Here is a 24051-nt window from a genome sequence, read left to right on the forward strand (position 1 = left end):
GTAGCCCCTCAATATTCGACTACTCGAATATCGAATCTTATTTTAGTCTAATGGGGGAAAATGCTCGTTTCAGGGGTAGGCAACATTCGATCAAATTGAACTTACCAATGCCATGAGTGAGGATCGGGTTGGATTCTCCGAGAAGTCTTCTCCGTGCAGCGTCCCCGCGGCGTCTTCCGGCTCTGAATTCACTCTGCCAGGCATTGGGCCTGGGCAGAGCCGACTGCGCATGTCCACTCTACAAGAAAATGGCTGCTTACAGTCAAAGTGACCATTTTCTTGTAGAGCGGGCATGCGCAGTCGGCTCTGCCCAGGCCTGATGCCTGGCAAAGTGAATTCAGACCCGGAAGACGCCGCGGGGACGCTGAGCAGAGAAGACTTCTAAAGGTAGGAGAAGAACCAGCGTTGATTGGCCAACTGTATAGCATTCGGCCAATCAACGCTGGTTCTGCATCGAATTTTTCCATTCGAATAGCGAGTGGCACTCGATCGAGTATGAATATTTCGAATACCGTAGTATTCGATCGAATACCTACTCGATCGGACACTACTCGCTCATCTCTAGTCTCCACCTATTATACTATTAAGCCTCCTACCTCCAATGCCTGTCAGAGTGCCCATTATAATTCCAGACAAATTGTTTGCATTCATTAAAAAAACAACAGTTTGGGATTTTCATGTTGAACCCAGATTGTGCCAATACATATTTTGGTTTCTCCTTGATATCTTGGGGGACATCTAGATGGTTGACCCTCTACAGAACTTCGTTCTATACCCAGTATATTCCAAGCTCTCAGTAGAGTCACGTCTATGCTTGCACAACTCTAGAAGGTGAGTGGTTAACCCTTATCACCTGTGAATTCTGGTTATCTTCCCCAAACTTTCCTCTTTCAGCTTGAGTGATGGATACGTCTACTGTTCCAACACACAAGACCCCATGGATAAACTTTTTGAAGAGACTGGAGCATTTGGATGAGACCAAGCATAGATTGTTGATAATCTGTTCTTAGTATTGTAGTCAAACAGGCCATGCCACCAATGTACATGTAAAATGGAAGTGGAGGTCATGACACACCCAGTAGATGCATGGACGTGTGTTGGAACGGCACAACTTCTACATCTATATCTACGACTCTGTGGGTTTGTGTAACCTTTGATGTCTTGGCGTCCTACTTTCCACCCTATCTGGAGATGTCCATGGACAACCTCTTGCTATCTCTGCACCTTCCAGATACCTCCCTTCCATATCATGCCTATTTGCCGCCATCTTGTATTTTTGCTCTTGGTGTATGGATATCAGTATTGCCTCGTGGACAGAGGAGTCAGGAGTTGTACCATGGCAACCCGAGCTGCTAAACTTTCTACATTAGCATCACAATAGTGAGAATGTTAATGAGAAAACATTTTGGTTGTATAATGTGATGTTGTATATCGGGCGCTCTATGATTTTCACGCATCTGCCCCTTCACTTTGATTGACCGCTCAATAAGAATAACATAAGTGCAGACCGCGCTATTAAAAGCAGGTAGACAGGTGTCAATAGATCATGTGTGAATTGCGCGCAATTGAGAAGCCGAATTATCAAGATAAAAGAGGGAAATGGCATAAATTATAGCATGCTATAGAAAACGGGAATGAGTGCGATTCATATACACTCTGCAAGGGCTTTCATACGTTTTCGACAGTGATAAGTCATTTCACTTCATTGTTATTACTGAAAGTATATGTTAGGTATTAACGGAGTTTGTATACGGTTAGATAAACATGGTGTATCGCTGTAATAAACAGTGCCACTGCTGTCTATGGGCTGGCTATGGCATTGCATCTGGGGTTGAGCCGATCTTGAGATTTCAGGATCGATGTTAAAATCCTATTTCCGATCATTTACCAGCCAATCCCGATCGTGAAATTTGCTCAATCGCTGATCAGCATCTGATCTTTGCCGATCCCGATCGTTCAACCCTAGTCAATGCTTCTCTATGGGAAAAGTCACTTTTAGGGTTGAGCCGATCTTGAAATTTCAAAATCCGATTTCCGATCATTTACCAGCTGATCCCGATCGTGAAATTTGCTCGATCGCTGATCGGCATCCGATCTTTGACAATCCCGATCGTTCAACCCTAGTCAATGCTTCTCTATGGGTTAAGCCAATCTTGAAATTTCAAAGTCCAATTTCTGATCATTTTCCAGTCGATCGCGATCCTGAAATTTGCTCGGTTGCCGATCGGGATCCGATCTTTTCTGATCCTGATCGCTCAACCCTAATTACATCTCATCCCCAATGTAATGAATAGAGATGAGTACGTCCAAATTTGTTACAAAAGTTTCCAAAATTCAGATTCAACTGAATCTAAACCTTTGGAGTTCTTTACCTATGAATGGGGTACGAAAAAAGTCATAACCACTGATACTCACTTTCGATCATCTTACAGTCTTGTTTGGTAGTCTTCTGAGTTCTTGGCTGATGTCATGGATCCTAGGGGATCGCTGAGGTTGGTGATCGGGCCACAGAAGTCATATGGGGCACACTGATGTCACAGAGTTTGCAGAAAAATGTTCCAACATTGCTCCAAGGAACAGTTGATGTCCAAGTAAAAGGTACGTTGGCCCTTGACAGTCCTAGAAGTGATGATCCGGCCCCTACAGATAGAGCCCTGATCTCAACATCATCCAGTCTGTCTGGGATGACATGAAGAGACAGCCGGATGGGAACAAGTCTACATCCACAGAAGATCTGGGCTTCATTGTCCAGGATGGCGGCAGGAACGACCTCCCTGCTGAGTTCTGCCAAAAACTGTCCAAGAAGAACTGATGGAAGGCAAAGGACAAAGGTCACACCAAATATCGATGGGATTTATATATCTCTTTTCTTATAGATAATACAATAAGGAACAATTAACCCTTCTATTTCTGAACGCGTTCTTACTTGGCAGCATTTTTTCCACGCTCGCCTAAATTTTTGCCCATTCTTGTCTATATCTATCTGCTTGTCTCCTCCGTATCACTCGCTGACACCATATAAGTTCCCTTTAAGTCCTCCATTTTATCGCCAATCGATATACATGATCCTGTTTCTAGCCCGGCACGCCTTATCTCTAGTCGTGTAGGGTGACACCAGCTTTGGACCACCAACGTCACCGTCATCCACCATATTTTATCAGCTAAATACTTCTGTATAGAATAATCAGGGATCCGGTTCTGTAACAGTGTGTCCCTGCCATGTTTCCTTCGTCTGTTCACATCCAGATAGGGCAGGACCACATCCAGGTAAGATGGCAGCCATATAATCTACTTTCCGCTCATATTGTCGGCGTTCCACGCTGAATGATAAATTTGAAAGCAGAACGTGTAAACAGGATTTCTTTCCCTGCAGAGTTCCAGCTTAGGCTGCTCGCTTGTCTCTTTTAATATGATTTGTCCTGGCCATAGAAAACAAGGGCTCCTTTTTCCACCGATCCCTCCGCTAATGTAATTAGCATCTAGTCAATAATGTTCAGCATTTCATTTTACCGCTTTAATTAACAAATTCAATTTGTTCAAAGCACTGTGAAAGCAAATTAAAAGCAGACAGAAGGGAGAGCTGCAGGTCTAGATATATGGAAAGGTGTTTGGGAGCGAGATCTTTATTCCGCTCTTTGTTTACCTCCAATTTTTTGGATTCCTCCACAAAGGCAAACCATTCTTAACCCTGCATCACATGACGCGTCTGCAGTAATTACTAGAAAACTGGACAGTGAAGGAATTTATAGGACGTGACCGAGTCAGGCAGGAATATGGGATGTATCAGAATGTTGGAATACATCTATGGAAACATTATAAGATGGCCGCTATCGGAGGGACTGTTTTAACTTGCTGACACACCAGTGGTGAAGGAAATCTTACAGGGTACCCGAGAACGGATATGCAAATTAACTCTCCTTCAGAAAGAAGAAAACTCACTGTAGTGCCAACTATAGGTAGCTGCTATGTACAGTAAGTCAATGTCTGACCCAACCACAACCTTGAAATATGACTTAGAAAATAAGCCAAACCAAAGTTTCTTTCCCTTCTGAAGAAGACTTGAGATAGGTCATCAATTAAATATCATTAGGGGATCGAAAACCGAGACCCCACAATTCAGCTGTTTGAAATGACTGCAGCCTCTACAGTACTTACCATGCACAATGCTATACATTTGTACAATAGCTGGTCTTGTGCCCTATGAATGGTCTGAGAAGTGGAAGAGGCGCTGCTTCTCCATTCAGCTGAATCACACTGTAAATTTTCTTCAAGTATAGTGTAGAATATTCTTAGGACTCTTAACAACCTGTCTATAAAACATAGTGTATGACACTGTCAGGGCTCCTAGGAACCTATCTATAAAACATAATGTATAACACTGTCAGGGCTCCTAGGAACCTATCTATAAAACATAGTGTATAACACTGTCAGGGCTCCTAGGAACCTATCTATAATACATAGTGTATAACACTGTTAGGGCTCCTAGGAACCTATCTATAAAACATAGTGTATAACACTGTCAGGGCTCCTAGGAACCTATCTATAAAACATAGTGTATAACACTGTTAGGGCTCCTATCTATAATACATAGTGTATAACACTGTCAGGGCTCCTAGGAACCTATCTAGAAAACATAGTGCAAAATACTGTCAGTGTTAATAGGAATCTATCTAGAAAACATAGTGTAGAATGCTGTTCAGGCTCCTGGGAACCTTTCTATAAAACATAGTGTATAACACTGTCAGGGCTCCTAGGAACCTATCTATAAAACATAGTGTAGAACACTGTCAGGGCTCCTAGGAACCTATCTATAATACATAGTGTATAACACTGTCAGGGCTCCTAGGAACCTATCTATAATACATAGTGTATAACACTGTCAGGGCTCCTAGAAACCTATCTATAAAACATAGTGTATAACACTGTCAGGACTCCTAGGATCCTATCTATAATACATAGTGTATAACACTGTCAGGGCTCCTAGGAACCTATCTATAAAACATAGTGTAGAACACTGTCAGTGCTCCTAGGAACCTATCTATATAACATAGTGTATAACACTGTCAGGGCTCCTAGGATCCTATCTATAAAACATAGTGTATAACACTGTTAGGGCTCCTAGGAACCTATCTATAAAACATAGTGTATAACACTGTCAGGGCTCCTAGTAAACTATCTATAAAACATAGTGTATAACACTGTCAGGGCTCCTAGGAACCTATCTATAAAACATAGTGTATAACACTGTCAGGACTCCTAGCATCCTATCTATAATACATAGTGTATAACACTGTCAGGGCTCCTAGGAACCTATCTATAAAACATAGTGTATAACACTGTCAGGGCTCCTAGGAACCTATCTATAAAACATAGTGTAGAACACTGTCAGTGCTCCTAGGAACCTATCTATATAACATAGTGTATAACACTGTCAGGGCTCCTAGGATCCTATCTATAAAACATAGTGTATAACACTGTTATGGCTCCTAGGAACCTATCTATAATACATAGTGTATAACACTGTCAGGGCTCCTAGGAACCTATCTAGAAAACATAGTGTAGAATACTGTCAGTGTTAATAGGAACCTATCTATAAAACATAGTGTAGAATGCTGTTCAGGCTCCTGGGAACCTTTCTATAAAACATAGTGTAGAACACTGTCAGGGCTCCTAGGAACCTATCTATAAAACATAGTGTAGAACACTGTCAGTGCTCCTAGGAACCTATCTATAAAACATAGTGTATAACACTGTTATGGCTCCTAGGAACCTATCTATAATACATAGTGTATAACACTGTCAGGGCTCCTAGGAACCTATCTAGAAAACATAGTGTAGAATACTGTCAGTGTTAATAGGAACCTATCTATAAAACATAGTGTAGAATGCTGTTCAGGCTCCTGGGAACCTTTCTATAAAACATAGTGTAGAACACTGTCAGGGCTCCTAGGAACCTATCTATAAAACATAGTGTAGAACACTGTCAGTGCTCCTAGGAACCTATCTATATAACATAGTGTATAACACTGTCAGGGCTCCTAGGATCCTATCTATAAAACATAGTGTATAACACTGTTAGGGCTCCTAGGAGCCTATCTATAATACATAGTGTATAACACTGTCAGGGCTCCTAGGAACCTATCTATATAACATAGTGTATAACACTGTCAGGGCTCCTAGGATCCTATGTATAAAACATAGTGTATAACACTTTCAGGGCTCCTAGGAACCTATCTATAAAACATAGTGTAGGACACTATCAGGGCTCCTAGGAACCTATCTATAATACATAGTGTAGAATACTGTCAGGGCTCCTAGGAACCTATCTATAAAACATAGTGTATAACACAGTCAGGGCTCCTAGGAACCTATCTATAAAACATAGTGTATAACACAGTCAGGGCTCCTAGGAACCTATCTATAAAACTTAGTGTATAACACTGTCAGGGCTCCTAGGAACCTATCTATAAACATAGTGTATAACACTGTCAGGGCTCCTAGGAACCTATCTATAATACATAGTGTATAACACTGTCAGGGCTCCTAGGAACCTATCTATAAAACATAGTGTATAACACTGTCAGGGCTCCTAGGAACCTATCTATAAAACATAGTGTATAACACTGTCAGGGCTCCTAGGAACCTATCTATAAAACATAGTGTATAACACTGTCAGGGCTCCTAGGAACCTATCTATAAAACATAGTGTATAACACTGTTAGGGCTCCTAGGAACCTATCTATAATACATAGTGTATAACACTGTCAGGGCTCCTAGGAACCTATCTATAATACATAGTGTAGGCCAGCGGAGGCCTGTGATTAGGCCACCAGTGATCACATGGGCATGCCGAGCACTGGTCATGAACAAGAGAGCACTGGGCCCTGTGAGGAGGTATAAATTTATTCTGTAGAATGGGTTAGACGTTGACATTCAGGGTAGCTTCCTGTAGGTGGCGCTAGAGAGAGTAGAGTGGGGGAGTGCTGGAATTCATGGAGTTGCAGAAAAATACAGAGAAATTGGCTGATCCAGAAATAGATTTTTCACACTGACATCATAGTCAGACTATTGGACATTTTATTACATCCATATTTGTCAATTATTGGAACCGGATATTGCGGTGGAACAAGACTATTACATATCGGCCATTCAGAAATTTATACAGACACGATCCATCAATCAATAAATGCACAGGCAGCCATGCCAAAAATTCTGCATTACTTTTGGGCAACTTTTCTAATGGTATATATATCAGATGAAAACCTTGCTATCATTTAGTTGTAATGTTCTCCGACCTTCTGTGATGCGCCAGTCCCGGAGAGCTGCCAGCTTACTGTTGCAGAATATCCTAGCATTATTACATTTCTCCAGGGAACGCTCCCGCTTCATACCTAAACAGACTGGCCTGAACACTGACAGATATAGATACTGTGCTCCCGCACGCTCCTCGGCTACTTTACAGTCATTTAAATTCATTTTGCATCTGCCTGAACGATGGCTGTCATTGCAACATATGTTTCTCCCAGTGGTTGTTAGACAAGGAGAGCTTCACTGTCAAGGAACAGCAACCAAAATCGACAAAAATACAGAAATTATTTTTTTTTACATTTATTGGAGCCGACAACTATGGGCATGGTTAGCAGAGGGTTAAGGCATATGTCAGAGACGATAAAGTTTGAATATTTATTGATAGTTCTTTATAAGATATTCTTGAAGGCCGCACTGTCCAACTCTTTACTCTAAGGGTATGTTCAACCTTTTCCACTGTGTGGCTTTGCAACACATGAAGTGCATCGGCATCCCGTCCCTGAATTGGCCCGAATGAATGGGCCTAACCAGGAGTGTGTCTTGAGCCGTGGACTCCATAGGAAGATAGTACTCCATGTGAACATACCCTAAGGTTGACCACACACTATAGGCTGGCTATCCTACTCAGGTTGAACATGTCTCCAGAAATGGGAGACTCTCATGGTATCTGAACAAAAGGATTGATCATGTCGAAATCCATCTGCCTGATCCTTCTTTTTCACGACATCTGCCATTGGATTAAAGTCAGAACGTTCTTATTTACATTCAACAGTTGTCTAACCCCGATGAAAATAATTGGTTTGGTCCAACTTAATGTCCAATGTAGAAGAACAAAAGTGGTATCTACCGGTCCCGTCACATCTAACACAATTCGGTCAACAATAATTTGTATGACCACAATTTTCTTTCTACATCCCAAGTAGACTAATATCGGGTGAAGCCACTTCATCTAGACGTGGTATTAGCCAGTGAGATAGAAACATTTCAGCACAAAGCAAATCTGGACATATTCAAGGAGCCGCTGGGTTTGAACGGGTTATGGTAATCTAGGAAAATATATCTACCATTGTCAGGGTTTAGGTAGAGATGCCCATTGGCATACATACACCTGAAGAAGGCCCTGGTAAGAAGAAACCTAAGTACTCCCATTAAAATATGGCCAGAACTCCAGCACTGGACAGAGTAAATCGTCTTTTGTTGGACTTTTGTGCCCATCATTGTGGCATAGCCCGGGTTTTCTGGTATTCTAGTGGCCCTAATATACACTGCTGGTTAAAATTTCATACCATGGGAACCCCTCTAGCACCCTAAGCAGTAACAATTACATGAGGCAAAAAAGTCTGATACAATTCAGAATCTACAGAATACTGTAGAATACTCGAGGTGAGCGAACCGATCCTTTACAAAATCAAATTTGTTTAAATTCACCCAACAATTTTGAATTCCTACATGCGCAGAGTATTTTGGGGCCAGTTTGGACCAGTCGCTCAAAATGGCAGCACTACTCTTAGACATGGGAAGTAGGTCATTGACCTACATTTGATAACCAGAATTAACCTAATCTAAACGATGAAAATGAAGACCACCATGTTGACAGAAGATCGTTTTCTGAATGATCATTTATAGGAATGCTCCTTCTCCATCACATCCCAGAGTTAGGGTTAATACATTGCACACGCACCTGGGGAGCTGCTGAATCCGGGGACAAATTTTTATTTTTAATGGCTACAAGCTATGTGTATGGGCGGACTAGATGTAGCCGCGCGGGTATTTATAGGTACATGTAAAATTCTACTTGTTAATTCCACCTTATTAAAGTTGGTGAGAAAATTGGGCAGCCATGGGCCCCACAAGAACCTTGGACCTTGGGTGGCTACAACTACCCACGTCATTGGCTGGTTGGATCATGTACTCATTGAATGTAGGTCAACACCCAAGAAGTCCAAAAAGTCCAATAAACAACCATTCAGGTCAATCGGGGCTCGTTTGATTCAGACTGAATTTACGTAGACCGAGTTGAATCCGATGGCAGGTTTGGCCAATTTTAGGAAATTTTAGGAAGTTTTCTCTCTTTTACACCTTCAAAAACAATACAGAATGGGAAAAGAGTAGAATAGTTTGGACGTCTATTGCTTGAGACACCGGAAAGGGGGCAATGGATCTTCTAGAAACTACGTCGAGACCTCTGCTTAGGGAAATAACAGAAATCTAATGACATTAGCTCCTTCCTGCTCGCAACGTTCAGTCATCTAGACGTGTCTGTATTTGACTTTTTTAAAGATATCAGTACTGCTTTACTGGAGGATGACAGGTCCGGGGTTTCTATCCAGACAAATGAGATCCAGGTCTGAAAATAAATCTTGATCTACAAATCCTCCTCTGTCAGAGATGACATTGCCAAGAATCAACAGCTGCCTAGAGGCTACCAGGCTGAAACGCGGAGATATCAATCTGTCCATATTACATTGCATTGCTTTGGCTCCATTAGTGTATAAGTGTTGCAGTTAACATTTGATCTTAGATTCTTGGCTGGGATTATTGATCTATTGTATTAGTTTTGCTTACTCGGATAACCCCTAGTAAGTCATCAGCCATTATTTCTGATTAGTCAAGAGGAAATGAGACGCTGAAATCCATCATCTAAACTGCGCCATGCTATTCCTGTTGGAGCAAGTTATTTCTTATCCAAAAAATAAGGGGGCAACTTGCTGATTGTTGGGTTTTTGACCAACGCGATTGGTCGTAATGCAATGGACACTCCATTCATTTGAATTGGAACCTCCGGAAATAGTCAAGTCCAGACTGGGCGGTTCCCATTCAAATGAATGGAGCAATGTATACCTGTGTAGTAAGGGAGTGCCTTCCTTCCTTCATTAGACATTGGGGGCAATTTAAGAACCCATCGATGCCAAAGATATATCACATCGCCCATTCTGCACCTAACGTACCTCTTTCGGCATGGCAGGTTGGGGCAGGGATGGCTCAGCTCAACATATTTATTATAACTCATGCCAGGTAGATGGACTATGGTCTACCGGAAATCTCTATAAGTTCCTGACTGGCGTAGACATCCATTCTGGTGTCTGATCAAGAGGTCGGAGCTGCTTCCACAATTCAAGTGTGCCTTGTGCCAGTTGGTCCTTTGTTAAGACTGGAATAGGAAATGCCAGTCTTATTAAGTTCCCCATACTGTCTTGAAAGTTAAGGGCATGAGGGTTATAAATCCTACAGTATAACTTCTGGATGGGAAGAAAAGGACCAAGCCATCCAGTATATTTTGTTTTGTTTTTTTATTTTATGACCTAGCAGTAGGGGGGGCTCTATTTATTTTTCCAGCTCTGGACAGAATCAGTCAACTTTCCCCTCTGGCAGCCAGCAATTAGAGATGGGAGAACTGCTTTGGTACAAATATCCCAATTGAGGATTTGTCTGAAGTGAAGGCCCAAGGAGGTATGAAAAAAAAATCCTTCACCTTTTTTGGGGCTCTTCATGGTGTCTGGAGCTATCCTGGTGACATCATATGCCCAGGGTCACCATTGAGGCTTTTGATGGGCCTGCTGGGCGTCATAATGTCAAGGAAGAGACCGAGAGAGTGACGGACTCGACTTGGAGGTCTAAAAGAGGTGAAGGGAGATGAGTATAACGTTACATCTCCTCTGCACATTCTGAAGGCACCTCATAACAATTTCACTTCTGGTTATATTCCAAATACGGTCCTGAGCCACTTGAGCCCGAAATGAAACAAATTTTGGGAAGTTCTCCCATCTCTATTAACAATAGAGTCTCTTCTTACCTTCCCTGCAGAAGGAGGGGGACTTGTTACAAAAACATTTTTCTTTGAGGAACAGCGCCACACTTACCCATTGGTTGTATTTGGTATTACAGCTTAGCTCCATTGACAATACCACACACAACGTATGGACCCACATCAGCCCTGATACAGCGCCTTGCCAGTCTTGCATCTGTTTAAGTAAGTGTTAAAAAAATTTCTGCATTAAAACTCCTGGCAAAGCTTAAATTATCCGAATGAACAAAAGGTCTTTTTTGCGGAGACATTTCTCTATATAGATGGAAAATTACCATTAAAGGAGCCTTCTGTCCTTAATTTACACTTATATTAACTCCCATTAATAGTTTCCTTGGCAACCATGTAATTGCCTAAAACAAAAGAATGTTCCTGTACTGCAAGTCTGTATGAACACAAATTTCCATTGTCCGAGCAGGAAACCGCGGTACAGTCATCGGTGTTAGGTACAGACATCCAGCAGAACCCATCAGAACTCCATTAGTCCACAGTTAAACCCTACGGAATGATACCTTACATCTTAAAGGAATATTCCAGGAACGTATAAAACATTGGACACTCGTACTCATTTGTTACTTTCACTGGAAGGATAGGCAAATACATTTCTTGGATGAAAAATAGGAAGAGACATTCAAATGTAGACAACGGTTTCGGAGTTCTTGCCCCTTGTCAGCTCAGAGTAAAGATGAGCGAACCAGTTTGTAACAAGCCAAAAATTTTCAAAAATTTTGGGTTTGACTGAACTTGTAATCTTTGGTGTTCACCAGAGGAGGTACAGAAAGAAAATAAATACTGATACTCATCTTCCATCACCACTTCTGGGCTCCCTTGTCACCTATGGTGGTCCTCTTACGGCCTCTTGGGTGGTCACCCCCTGAGACTCAATCACAGGCCTTATTGGTCACCTAGGATGGTGGAAGACCACCAACATGGACCATTGGATGCCACAAAAGAGACCAGGAGAGATGAAGGAAGATGGGTATTCGTTTTTATTATGCTTCTCTTTCCGAAGAGACCGCAGAATATAATAATAGAACTTCCAGATTGGACCAAAACAAAACCGGTGGCTGAACCTGGATCGAGTGCAGAGATGGGTACTGGGTGACAGGCTATTGGTATGGGCCAGGAGGGGTACTATGTCTCCTTGTGGAGATAGACTTTGCAAGCCACCTTTGACATTGTGAGAAGACTTAAAGGCAAGAATCCCAAAAAACTGTCTGCTTGAGTATCATAATAAAATTTTGGTCGATTTGTGGATGGTGAATCCTAAAAATTTTGGGTTTGGATGAACCTCACATTTTTGGAAAGTTCATGACAAACCAAGCTTGTTACAAACCTCTATGGCTTAAGGCCAGAGGGGAGGGTTTGGGAACCGTTGACCCCAGAGAGCCCAAGACACTTCGCATATAGGGAACGTCCAGTGGACATCATAGGGGAACCCAATCAACCAAAAGTCCTATAAGTCATAGGCTATGGGTACCCACCATTTGTAAAGGAATGAACAACACTGATAATACGTAAGGTCTGAGGAGGACTTATAGATATTTGCCATTTCATATAGGGCATAGATGTCTATATAATATTGTTGCACAGTGATATTTTAATAAACATGGTAGCGATGAGTCTGGAGAACATCTGAAGACGTTCTACATGACAGACATAACGTTAGGATATTTTTCTAGTTTCTTGTTAATATTTTCTTTGTCCGATGTACGCATCACTCAGGTCTATTTTATGGTCCACGAGCACCATCCATAATTCCCGTCCAATGGCAGACTGTGCTGGCTGAGAAGCCCTGGATGTGTGTGTATTTGTGAGTCTCCTGCTGTCATCCTGCGAATTTGCCAGGTGCAATCGATCTTTTGGAACTTTATCTTTCCCGCAAGATGTTCAATTATTCCACATTAATCAAAGCCTCAAGGCATTAAAACAGAGGCAACCAGAAGTTAATGAAAGTAAAATATACAAGGCAGTTTATGCAGAAGACTCAGGGTACACGGCAATATGAAGTCGTTCTGTCTTATCCAAATGCTTACCCTGTATAAGTTTATATTGTAGAAGACTAAATATTAAAAATAGACTGTGAGTCCTGATCTCAAAACCTACCATGTTTACAATGTGGATGGTCAAGAGAAGACAAATGGGGCAAGTCTACTGGGCACCACTATGACCAGGGAGAAGATTGGTACCCAAAAAGGTTTATTGTGAATGACAAAATTCAAGAGCGGAATGTATCATCCGCAATGCAAGGTTTTCAATACCAATCTTCTTCCTGGTCATTGTGGCACCCAACAAAATTCTCCCATTGATCCATCCATATTGATCTAGCATCGGGTCAGTCTCAGGTTTGGCAAGGTACCCATGACGAGGATAAGCCATGACCTGGTGGGTCACCTATAATCAAGGACATACTACCCTATTGGAGTGACATTGTTGTTATTGTTTTTTTTCCCCTAGTATCTACCATTTAGACCCCCATGAAGCTTGACCCACTCCACCCTCTACTTAATCCTAACCTAAACTGGTTCCTGGGTGATGAACATCCGGCTTAAAGTGGATGTCTCAGGATAGGCAATGGTGGTATAATGGAAACACATGTTACCAATGTACAATTGTTGTGACCCCCTCCATTGCTAGTCTACGTAGCATTGGTGATAGTAATATAATCTCTTTAGGGGCCACATGATCATTCCACTTATAGTTAGACATGAATGAACCAAATTGAATGAAATCAGAGGCGACTCAAAATTTCCAAAAGATTCCGGTTTGACTTGAACCCATGACTTTCACCATCATGATGTTGGTTCAACCTATGTGACCACTGAGATCCAACCACAAACCTCAGCGGGCATGTGATGTCACCCAGGAGAAGGAAGAGGCCAGAATGTTGAGAGGTGTAGGAGAGGTGAGGGAAGGCCTATATAACTGTTTGTTATGCTACCTAAGCGCTCGAATCCGAAAAAAAACAAATTACCAATTTACCAATCTCTACTTATAGTCAATGGCCAACCACGTGCAAAGCAGATTGGAGCCTCTTCATAAATTAGACAAGCCTTGTGCCACTTGGGGCATAGCATATAAAATGCCAGTCTTAATAAATCTACCCAGTGTGTTCCAAAAATTGTCACGTGATCGACATTACACAAGCTACAGTTGCACAACCATTCCCCCCTTTTGTGTGAATATGGCTTTAGTTTCAGCCTTCATTAGGCTCTCTACTGTCATGTGGGTGGTCCCGGAGCGCCTGCTCCAGCCTAGAACCGCCCACCTGGCAGTATAGAGCCTAATTAGCATATTGGGTGCTAATCATAACACCACCAATTGCTCAGGAACACCACCAATTGGGGAACAGAGAAAAAAATTCCAACTGCGCTGGAATCAGTGAAGTGGAGCCTATGGAACCATCCAAAAAGTTGGAGTTGGTCAAGGGTCCTTTTTGCATCTGTCATTTGCTTACTGTTGAGTGCAATGAAGACAGCTAGTAGCACTGTATATAGCTAGTATTTTTGCTTTATTTTTCCAAAATTTACAACCCAGCACCAGTTTTGGTCCAATTTTGCAAAAAACAATTTTGGATTTGATATATACGTATGTGTGCAACAAGATGCATTGCCCCATCTAGCCCCTTTGTAGATCTACGTGCACCTAGAGTGGTCACTTTACTATGCAACAGTCCCTGCAACTATACAATTGTACGTGCAACATAGTATATAAAATCCAGAATCTAGAACCTACAGACGACAGCGGCTCGGCCTTAAAATGGCTGTTTCGTCTGAGCGCCGATCGCTTGCATTTATAACTTTTTTTTCCCCCCTGCCTTTATTCATCCTCTCGCTGCCACCATGAATAATATACATCTGCAACATCTTTACTGTGACAGCTACAGACTCATAAAGCAGGATTGTAAATTTACACCCCGAAGATCACAAGGCTTGCAGTTAAATTCCAGGAATAAATATGAAGCGCGCCGGCATTAAGAGGACTCCTGTTTTGTTACCGTAAGGTATAATTCCCATTTTCGGAGCGATGCGTTCCGCTGGAGGCCACTGATTGCCATTAGAAGACAATTGTTATAAAATGAGTAATTGTGACCGTATCTAACAAACCCAGCGAAAACTGTTTACATCAGTATTTCACTGAAATTGAAAACCGCTGGAGCGAGTCAGTATGCAATATTAGGAAGGAAAATGTAAAGACAATTTATTTAGATATTGGGGGAAAAAAATAATATGTGAGCGCGGAGGTTGTTCTGCTGTCATTAGGCGGATGTTATATGGCGTATAATCACAGGGCGCTGAAATAGCGGCGTACCGGAGCTGGAGGGGGTGGCTGGGGGGGTTAAGTGAGCTATAGGGGTTGTACAGGGCTTCCTGTCTGTAGGATAGATGATCGATAGAAGATCATTGGAAGTGTGACTCTCAGCACCCCTACCGATCAGCTGCATGCCAAAGCTACAAGGCGTGGCTTGGGGGGGGGGGGGGGGGTTAAGTGAGTTAAAGAGGTTGTCCAGGGATTCAGCAATGATGACCCATCCATAGGATAAATGAATGATAGCAGATCATTGGAGGTGTGGCTCTCATCACCCCTACCGATCAGCTGCATGGCAAAGCTACAGGGCGTGGCTTGGGGGGGTTAAGTGAGTTAAAGAGGTTGTCCAGGGATTCAGCAATGATGACCCGTCCATAGGATAAATGAACGATAGCAGATCATTGGAGGTGTGACTCTCAGCACCCCTACCGATCAGCCACATACTCAAGCTCCATACACTGTGTAATGGCCAGCAAAGGTATTGCAAGTTAAGTCACATAGACTTGAATGGAGCTAAGACGGTAGTGCCGTTCTTGGATGCTACAAAGTGTATGTAGCTGTATACTTACTGTATATTGTGGTTCCAGCTAACTGCTAATCGGTGGATGCAAATCATTCTGCAATTAATGATCTAACTTAAAGGGGTTGTGCCATTAAGGACATTTATCCACTACACACAGGACTGGCGATAAGGCTCCGATTGCGGTGGGTTTGACCACCGGATTCCCCAGTGATCAGTAGAATGGGGGCCAGAAATTCCTCCTAGAGCCCCCTTAGGAATGGAGCCCATGCACTTATATGACTAGTACACCATGTACATAGCACTGAATGGAGCTCCACTCACTATGAAGCTATAGGGGAATTTTTGGTTCTGATTACTGGGGCACCTCGCCGTTGGACCCTCAGAGATTGAGGAATGTGTCCTTAAAAGCACAATCCCTTTTGGTCATCAATAGTGAAGTCCTGGAGATGGGGCTACATGGCATGGCCTAATGATCAGATTCTAATGGCTAGTCTAAAGACCATAGTAACCCATGGGTGACCCAGGATCACATCATTGGGCTCCATTGGGTAGACAGAGGGTGCCATCTCCCTTTGTCAAACCCGTAAGACATTGTACTCGTCATATACAGAAGTACAGTCTCTGGACTACTTTCTATGGACCACCGTTCCATTCTTCTTCTGCATTTGCTTTGATTAATCTCAATAATCTCCTCTTTACGCTCTTCAAATACGTTTCTCCCTTTAATTGACTGGTAGATTTAACCCCTTTCTTCCTGGGTGAACTCGCCTATCTTATTGATCCCGGATTATTTGGCGCACACATGACAGCCCTCATGGCGGCTTAATGCCTTGTTCATGTTCTCCTTTAGTGATCATTATTTCTCCCGTTCTGTGTTTATCTCGCTTTGTCCTCGCTGTTATGCAGTGAGTGATTTTCTCTGTCATCTCGCACTAAATTGATGAATATTGCCTGCCGATGGCGTGAAAAACATGGCTAATATATCAGTTAAATGGGAACTGCAAACACCACCTGCTCATCCAGGCAAGTGGCTCTTTGGAAAATGGAATGTATAATCGATGGGATGAAATCTTTAGCAAAGACAAATACCGGGGTGTGGCCCTGGCCCCGGCGCCGCTCGATACTGGAAATCATAGGCAGCGATGGATATGCTGCATATACTGTATATAACCATACAGTGCCAACTTATAAAACTAACATCCCAGTGATATATCCAATTTGTCATCCTGAGCATTTTAGTGTTTTGTCTGTCGAAATCTGTTCAGCCTTTCCAAAGATATAAGCCCTTTGAGTGTTGATACAAATTAGGCTCTGCTAGTAACACTGCCTGACATACAGCACACAGACGAATCACAGGGTTACCGCCCACTTGACTAATATACTTTCATTTGTATCAACACTAACAGGGCTTATATCTTTGGAATAGCTGAACAGATTTGGATAAACAAAACACCTAAATGCTCAGAGTGACGGCGCCTTCAATAGCCGCCAGTCGAATGCTTATCTGACCAACAGATACTCTTTTCAACTTACCCATACACACGCACATTTGGTCCAACCGGGAGTGTATGTCTTTTCAGTGGGGAGAGGAGAATATGTACAGCTAGATACAACTGGTGGAGGGGTGTATCCTGGGGGCACAAAGGATCAGGCGTGATAAATTTAAAATATCTGATCCTTTCTTGTGCCGACACCAATTGTTGGGGGTCAGAATGTCCCTATACATGTGCCAGCACCAACTGTCGGGGGTCAGGAGGTCCCTATACATATAAGGACCTTTCACCACCAACAGTATCCTTCAACAGGCATCACTCCACTGATCCCAACGTAGTTGGAATTTTTTCTCTATCCCCCACCATTCCTGAGCAATCAGTTCTTATAGTTTCAGCACCCAATATGCTAAATAGGTCATTCACTGTCAGCAGGGTGGCCTCTGGGTGTCTATTTTCTCCAGTCTAGCACCGCCCCTCTGACCGTACAAAGCCTGATTAACATATTAGGTGATGTCACTAACTGCACTGATTGCTCAGGAATGGTGGGGGCTAGAGAAAAAATTCCAACTGTGCCGGAATCAGTGGATTGGGGACTATTAATGGAGGCAAAGAGGTGAGGTCTGCTTTAAGGACTAAATAATACAGTGTAACTATGTATTCCAGAGCAATATAGAAGACTCTGGAATATTCACATTTTTTTTACCCGTGGTCTGGTAGCGGTTATTAAACTAGTGACTGAGAATTGGAAGTATCGTGGCGGGGTGTAAGATCTCTTCCAATAATAGAAAGTTTCATAAGACCTGTCTGCCGGGGTGGGTGGGGGGTCTGTATATAAATCTATGGATAAGCCTTGCTGCTATAATCCTGGCGCTACACAGATAGCGGGATAGTACTGGAAGGTTTGTGAGGGAGAGATCTGCAGGCAGCGCACTTTTATAATGCCATTATTATTCCGTTCCTTCCCTGTATAGGGAAGTATAAATCTTTTAAGACTCATACTATGAAACTACAGGCTGTGAACTCGGATGGTAATGAGCTTTAGCATGTTCTATGTGAGAGAGCAGTAAAAATGAGAGGGGAATCTTTATATTGTTCACGTATCTACATTTCAGAGACTCTGCAGCTCGATATCAAGGCAGGGAGATCTGAGGCCGAGTGCAATTCTGCAACTTATGTCGCATCTGAAATTACAAATGAAGAAAAGTTACAAATAGAATTAGAGAGAGAAATCTGTTTTGTCTGTACAATTCCTAGGCAGACGTGATGGATGAACGTTTCGTTCAAAAAGAGTTACTTAGGGAGTGAGGCTGCTGCTTGCAATGGCTGATCTGCGGGGGTACCAAGTGTTGATCGCCTGCTGATCTACAACTAATAACCAATCCTAACAACAGTTCATCAAATAGGTCCTGGGAAGCCCCTTTATTTATTAATTTATTATGCTTACTTATATAGCGCCATCATATACCGCAGCGCTTTACAGATATTGTCAGTCACTGTCCCATATAGGGCTCACAATCTACATTCCCTATCAGTATGTCTTTGGGAGGAAACCCACCAAACACGGGGAGAACATACAAACTCTTTGCAGATGTTGCCCTTGGCAGGATTTGAACCCAGGACTCCAGCGCTGCAAGGCTGCAGTGCTAACCACTGAGCCACTGTGTTGCCCCTTTAAGAATCAGTCTGATGAAAACACTTTTCCTTTAATGTATCTCTCACCTGATTGTCCATCTGATTTATTTTATGTATCCTGTACTCATGTCCCCTAAAGCAGGGGTGTAAAAACTGGGGTAGCAGCGGTAGCGCCTGGGACATTAAGGGGCCCGGCAGAAGCCGCTACCGCTGCAGATTTTTTTTTGTTTTGTTTTAATAGGCCATTACCTGATGGACTAACTCCAGCCAGTAACAGGCCCTGTATATTTACCAATCCTCACTCCTGCTCACCGGCGCAGGCGCTTCCCTTTCTGCGGAGGCGGCTGTGAGCAGGGGCCAGGATCGGTAAGTGAGGCCGCGGGCCCGCAATCCCCAAAAACACTATTAGACTATAATGATCAGAGGCCCAGGAGAGGTGAGGTTAACATAAAAAAAAACTGTTACTTACCTCTCCTGGCTCCGGAGGGCTTCAGACCTGCTTGTGTGACATCCCAGACATCACGTGGGCAAGGTTTGCATCATTATGTGTTGCGATGCAAGCCCTGGCTGAAGTGACATCTTTTCCATAAATTGAAGATGGTCGACATCAGCAGGGAGTTCGCCGGAAGCCAGGGGAGGTAAGTAACAGTGTTTTTTTTATGTTTGTATCCAACCCTGGGTCTCAGATTATTATACTCTGGGGTCTGAAAAGTTTGCCACGGGGCCCCGCCATTTCTAGTTACGCCACTACCCTAAAGTCTTGCTTCTCCTCAACACTGACCAGACACCATCTTGGTTTTTAGAGTTCTCTTTTTCTGTGCTCTGCTGTAAATCCCATGATGTTTTCCATCTGCAGCTAGAGACAGTGTCATCTTTGCCTTGTTGAAGACATTGTGTTTATCCTCCTTTCTATATTCTCCTAAAAAAATCTAAGAAACTAGAGACGTTATAACTGTGTAACAGGAGCTGTCTAGTCATCAGCAGTAGCTAGTGATAGGAGTTTGTTCCCAACAGTCCCAAATTTGCAGGGATTGTCCATATTTTCAGGAACGGTCCTGGTAAATTCAGTTTCTCCACCATTCCCAGGCTATTTATGGGACGTCTAAGGGGGGGCCAAACTGCAGTCCAGGTGCTTTAAAGGGAGAGTATATAGTTCACATGCTTACAAGCATGTACTGAGATGATAGTGATCGAGACAGGAAGTCGAGAGATTGCTAGGCGACCTGAAATGACACATCCAGTAGAATACAGTAAAGTGAGTGATGTCTGAAAGTAGGCGTTATCCATGATTAGAAAACATGGCTGCTTTCTACTTCTCAGGAAATGACATCACATCTGTTGGTCACATGACCACCCATCTCTGTTTCATTCATGTAACAGCGCCCCCATTTACCAAGTGCTGTCTATAATACTGGTACCGTATTATGTTGTATGGCTCCATGTTCGGATAGCATCTGTCATCCTGAGCATTTTAGTGTTTTGTCTATCGAAATCTGTTCAGCCTTTCCAAAGATATAAGCCCTTTGAGTGTTGATACAAATTAGGCTCTGCTAGTAACACTGCCTGACATACAGCACACAGACGAATCACAGGGTTACCGCCCACTTGACTAATAGACTTTAATTTGTATCAACACTAACAGGGTTTATATCTTTGGAATGGCTGAACAGATTTGGATAAACAAAACACCTAAATGCTCAGAGTGACGGCGCCTTCAATAGCTGCCAGTCGAATGCTTATCTGATCAACAGCTACTCTTTTCAACTTACCCATACACATGCACATCTGGTCCAACCGGGAGTGTATGTCTTTTCAACGGGGAGAGGAGAATATGTACAGCTAGATACAACTGGTGGTGGGTCGTATCCTGGGGGCACAAAGGATCAGGCGCGATAAATTTAAAATATCTGATCCTTTCTTGTGCCGACACCAATTATTGGGGGTCAGGAGGTCCCTATACATGTGCCAGCACCAACTGTCAGGGCTCAGGAGGTCCCTATACATATAAGGACCTTTCACCACCAACAGTATCCTTCAACAGGCATCACTCCACTGATCCCAACGTAGTTGGAATTTTTTCTCTATCCCCCACCATTCCTGAGCAATCAGTTCTTATAGTTTCAGCACCCATTATGCTAAATAGGTCATTCAATGTCAGCAGGGTGTCTATTTTCTCCAGTCTAGCACCGCCCACCGTACAAAGCCTGATTAACATATTAGGTGCTGCCACTAACTGCACTGATTGCTCAGGAATGGTGGGGGCTAGAGAAAAAAATTCAGTGATGTCTGAAAGTAGGAGTTATCCATGATTAGAAAACATGGCTGCTTTCTACTTCTCAGGAAATGATTCGGGTAGCATCTCCCCCCTCCTGAATATGACAAAGCTGCAGCATGACCATGTGACCACCAGAAGTGATGTCACTTCCTTAAAAGCCCCTTTTCTACTCCTTTAATATTTCCTATGTCTATGTATGCCTCTATAATTTCACCTTAAAAGCACTCCTTGCTTCCCGTACACATCCTTCGCACGTGTTTCGAAACCCATTCCATAATTCCCGTGACGTTCATGGCTTGTTACATCCAAATACATCTCAATAAATTACCATAAAAAGATAAATAAAATAAAAAAACCCGCGCAGGAAAATGATCTGTCCTTCATTACGGCGTCTCGGCGTCATCTTAACCTTATAAACAGAACGGCGGCTTTAATAAGTCCTTGCATCAGCAAAGGGAAAACCGTCCGGGCTAATGGGCTGCTTTGAATATAAACATCAATATATATCGCAGGGACGCGGCTCAGCACATCGCATACGGGGAGTCATTTTAAAATTAGCCGTTGCAGGGAGAGATAAGCGCCCTCCGTGAATTAAACCGTAACCCCGCCGTATAAAAAAAAAAAGGTTAAAATAAACCAGTGTGATTGACTGCGAATTTTAAGCAGTTTTTCTTCAATGTAATCAGGGCCGTACCAATGTCATTGCTCATTAAAAAGAAAGATTTTCATTGCAACCTTTGATTGAGCCTTGTTTTTTTTTTCCCCCTTTTCTGATTTGCATTCAGCTTTCTACAGAGTAAGCATATTGCCTTTGCAAATGATTAGACCCTAGCACGCGGACCCCCACCCACCCTTATCTGTCTATAAAGTCATATACTGGAAGGGAACAGTGATTTGCAGGCCGGCGCTATAAATGATTGAATGAGGATATCGACTGGAGAGTCCTAAGGCAAACAGGGCCGATGGATGGACTCTCTTTGACAGGATGATGGAAAGGAGCCTTGGCTTCTACTTAGCTGCCCTTCTAATTGGCCTTTATGAATATTTAATGAAATCAAGATGAAATTCAATCAGAGCTTTTAACCGCTGAATCTTAAGGAAAGAAGCTAGCATATTATTAGATTTCCTGTGTGTACACGGCGAGGCGGCGCTGGACGGCTTCTGCGCTTTTATAATGGATGGTACGGCCTTATCTTGATGAAATGATTTATCCTGCCCCGGTAAAATAAGATTGCTTCGTCTTTGATGAAGTGTACGGGATACCATCCAGGCAGCGTTAACAGCAGCCGAAGATTAGGAAAAAAAGATGACAATGGGTCTATGCCAGGTATCGAGAAGCACACATGGTCCCAGTTAAAGGGGTTTTAGGAAAGTTCTAGAATTTTTCGATTTCAATGTATCCATTTATTGCGGTTTGCAAGATTTACTGCCCCGGGATAGAAATGTGTCCTGGTCATGTGACACAGAAGTGAATGGCTCATTAGGGTTATTAGCAGGGGTGTAAGTACCGGGGTAGCAGCGGTAGCGGCACATTAGGGGGCCACTACCGCTGCATTTTTTTTTTTTTTTTAATAGGCCGTTACTGGCTAGAGTATGGGCCCTATTTACTTACCACCCTTGGTCCCGGGCAGGCTTCAGGCCTACTTGTGTGACGTCCCTGACGTAACATGACCAGGGCCTGTGTCTTTATGCGTCGCGACGCAGGGCCGGGTCATGTGACATTCCGTACATCATTGAAGATGGCTGACATCAGAGGGAAGGGCAGCGGAGCCAGGGATAGGTAAGTAACAGTGTTTTTTAATGTTTGATTCCCCTCCACTTCCCTGGGTCTCTGAATATTATGTTCTGGGATCTGAAAAGCCCTCAGAGCGTAATAATGGTTCACGGGTGTCCCCAATGGGGTATAATACTGCGTGCAGGGGCCACTATGGGGCATAACACTGTGTGTGCAAGGGCCACTATGGGACATAATACTGTGTACAGGGGCCACTATGGGGCATAATACTGTGTGTGCAGGGGCCACTATGGGGCATAATACTGTGTGCAGGGGCCACTATGGGGCATAACACTGTGTGTGCAAGGGCCACTATGGGACATAATACTGTGTACAGGGGCCACTATGGGGCATAACACTGTGTGTGCAAGGGCCATTATGGGGCATAATACTGTGTACAGGAGCCACTATGGGGCATAATACTGTGTGTGCAGGGGCCACTATGGGGCATTATACTATGTGCAGGAGCCACTATGGGGCATAATACTGTGTGCAGGGGCCACTATGGGACATAATACTGTGTGCAGGGGCCACTATGGGACATAATACTGTGTACAGGAGCCACTATGGGGGATAATACTGTGTGCAGGGGCCACTATGGGGCATAATTCTGCGTGCAGGGGCCACTATGGGACATAATACTGTGTGCAGGGGCCACTATGGGGAATAATACTGTGTGCAGGGGCCACTATGGAACATAATACTGTTCTTCGGCGTTGGTTGGGGGTGCGCCCATGTCAAAAGATTGCCATGGGACCCCGACATTCCTCGTTACGCCACTGGATATTAGAGGTGTGGCTTAATGAATCACTTGGACAGATTTTTGACATGGATACGAGCAATGGAAATTACCAATACAGACTGAGTTACATGGTGACAAAGAGCACTGTGTTGCCCTGAGACTTCGTCACTGGTAGATGCACTGCGACCCTG

At 43.2% G+C, this 24051-nt stretch overlaps 1 protein-coding gene across 1 annotated transcript in view; it reads left to right on the top strand.

The window, feature by feature from the left end:
* AGBL4 (AGBL carboxypeptidase 4) overlaps nucleotides 1-24051 on the top strand; it is a 966914-nt gene that overhangs the window by 575152 nt on the left and 367711 nt on the right. The gene's annotated exons all lie outside the window — the stretch shown is intronic.

Source organism: Leptodactylus fuscus, chromosome 9, assembly GCF_031893055.1.
Source record: "Leptodactylus fuscus isolate aLepFus1 chromosome 9, aLepFus1.hap2, whole genome shotgun sequence".
Classification (NCBI taxonomy): Eukaryota; Metazoa; Chordata; class Amphibia; order Anura; family Leptodactylidae; genus Leptodactylus; species Leptodactylus fuscus.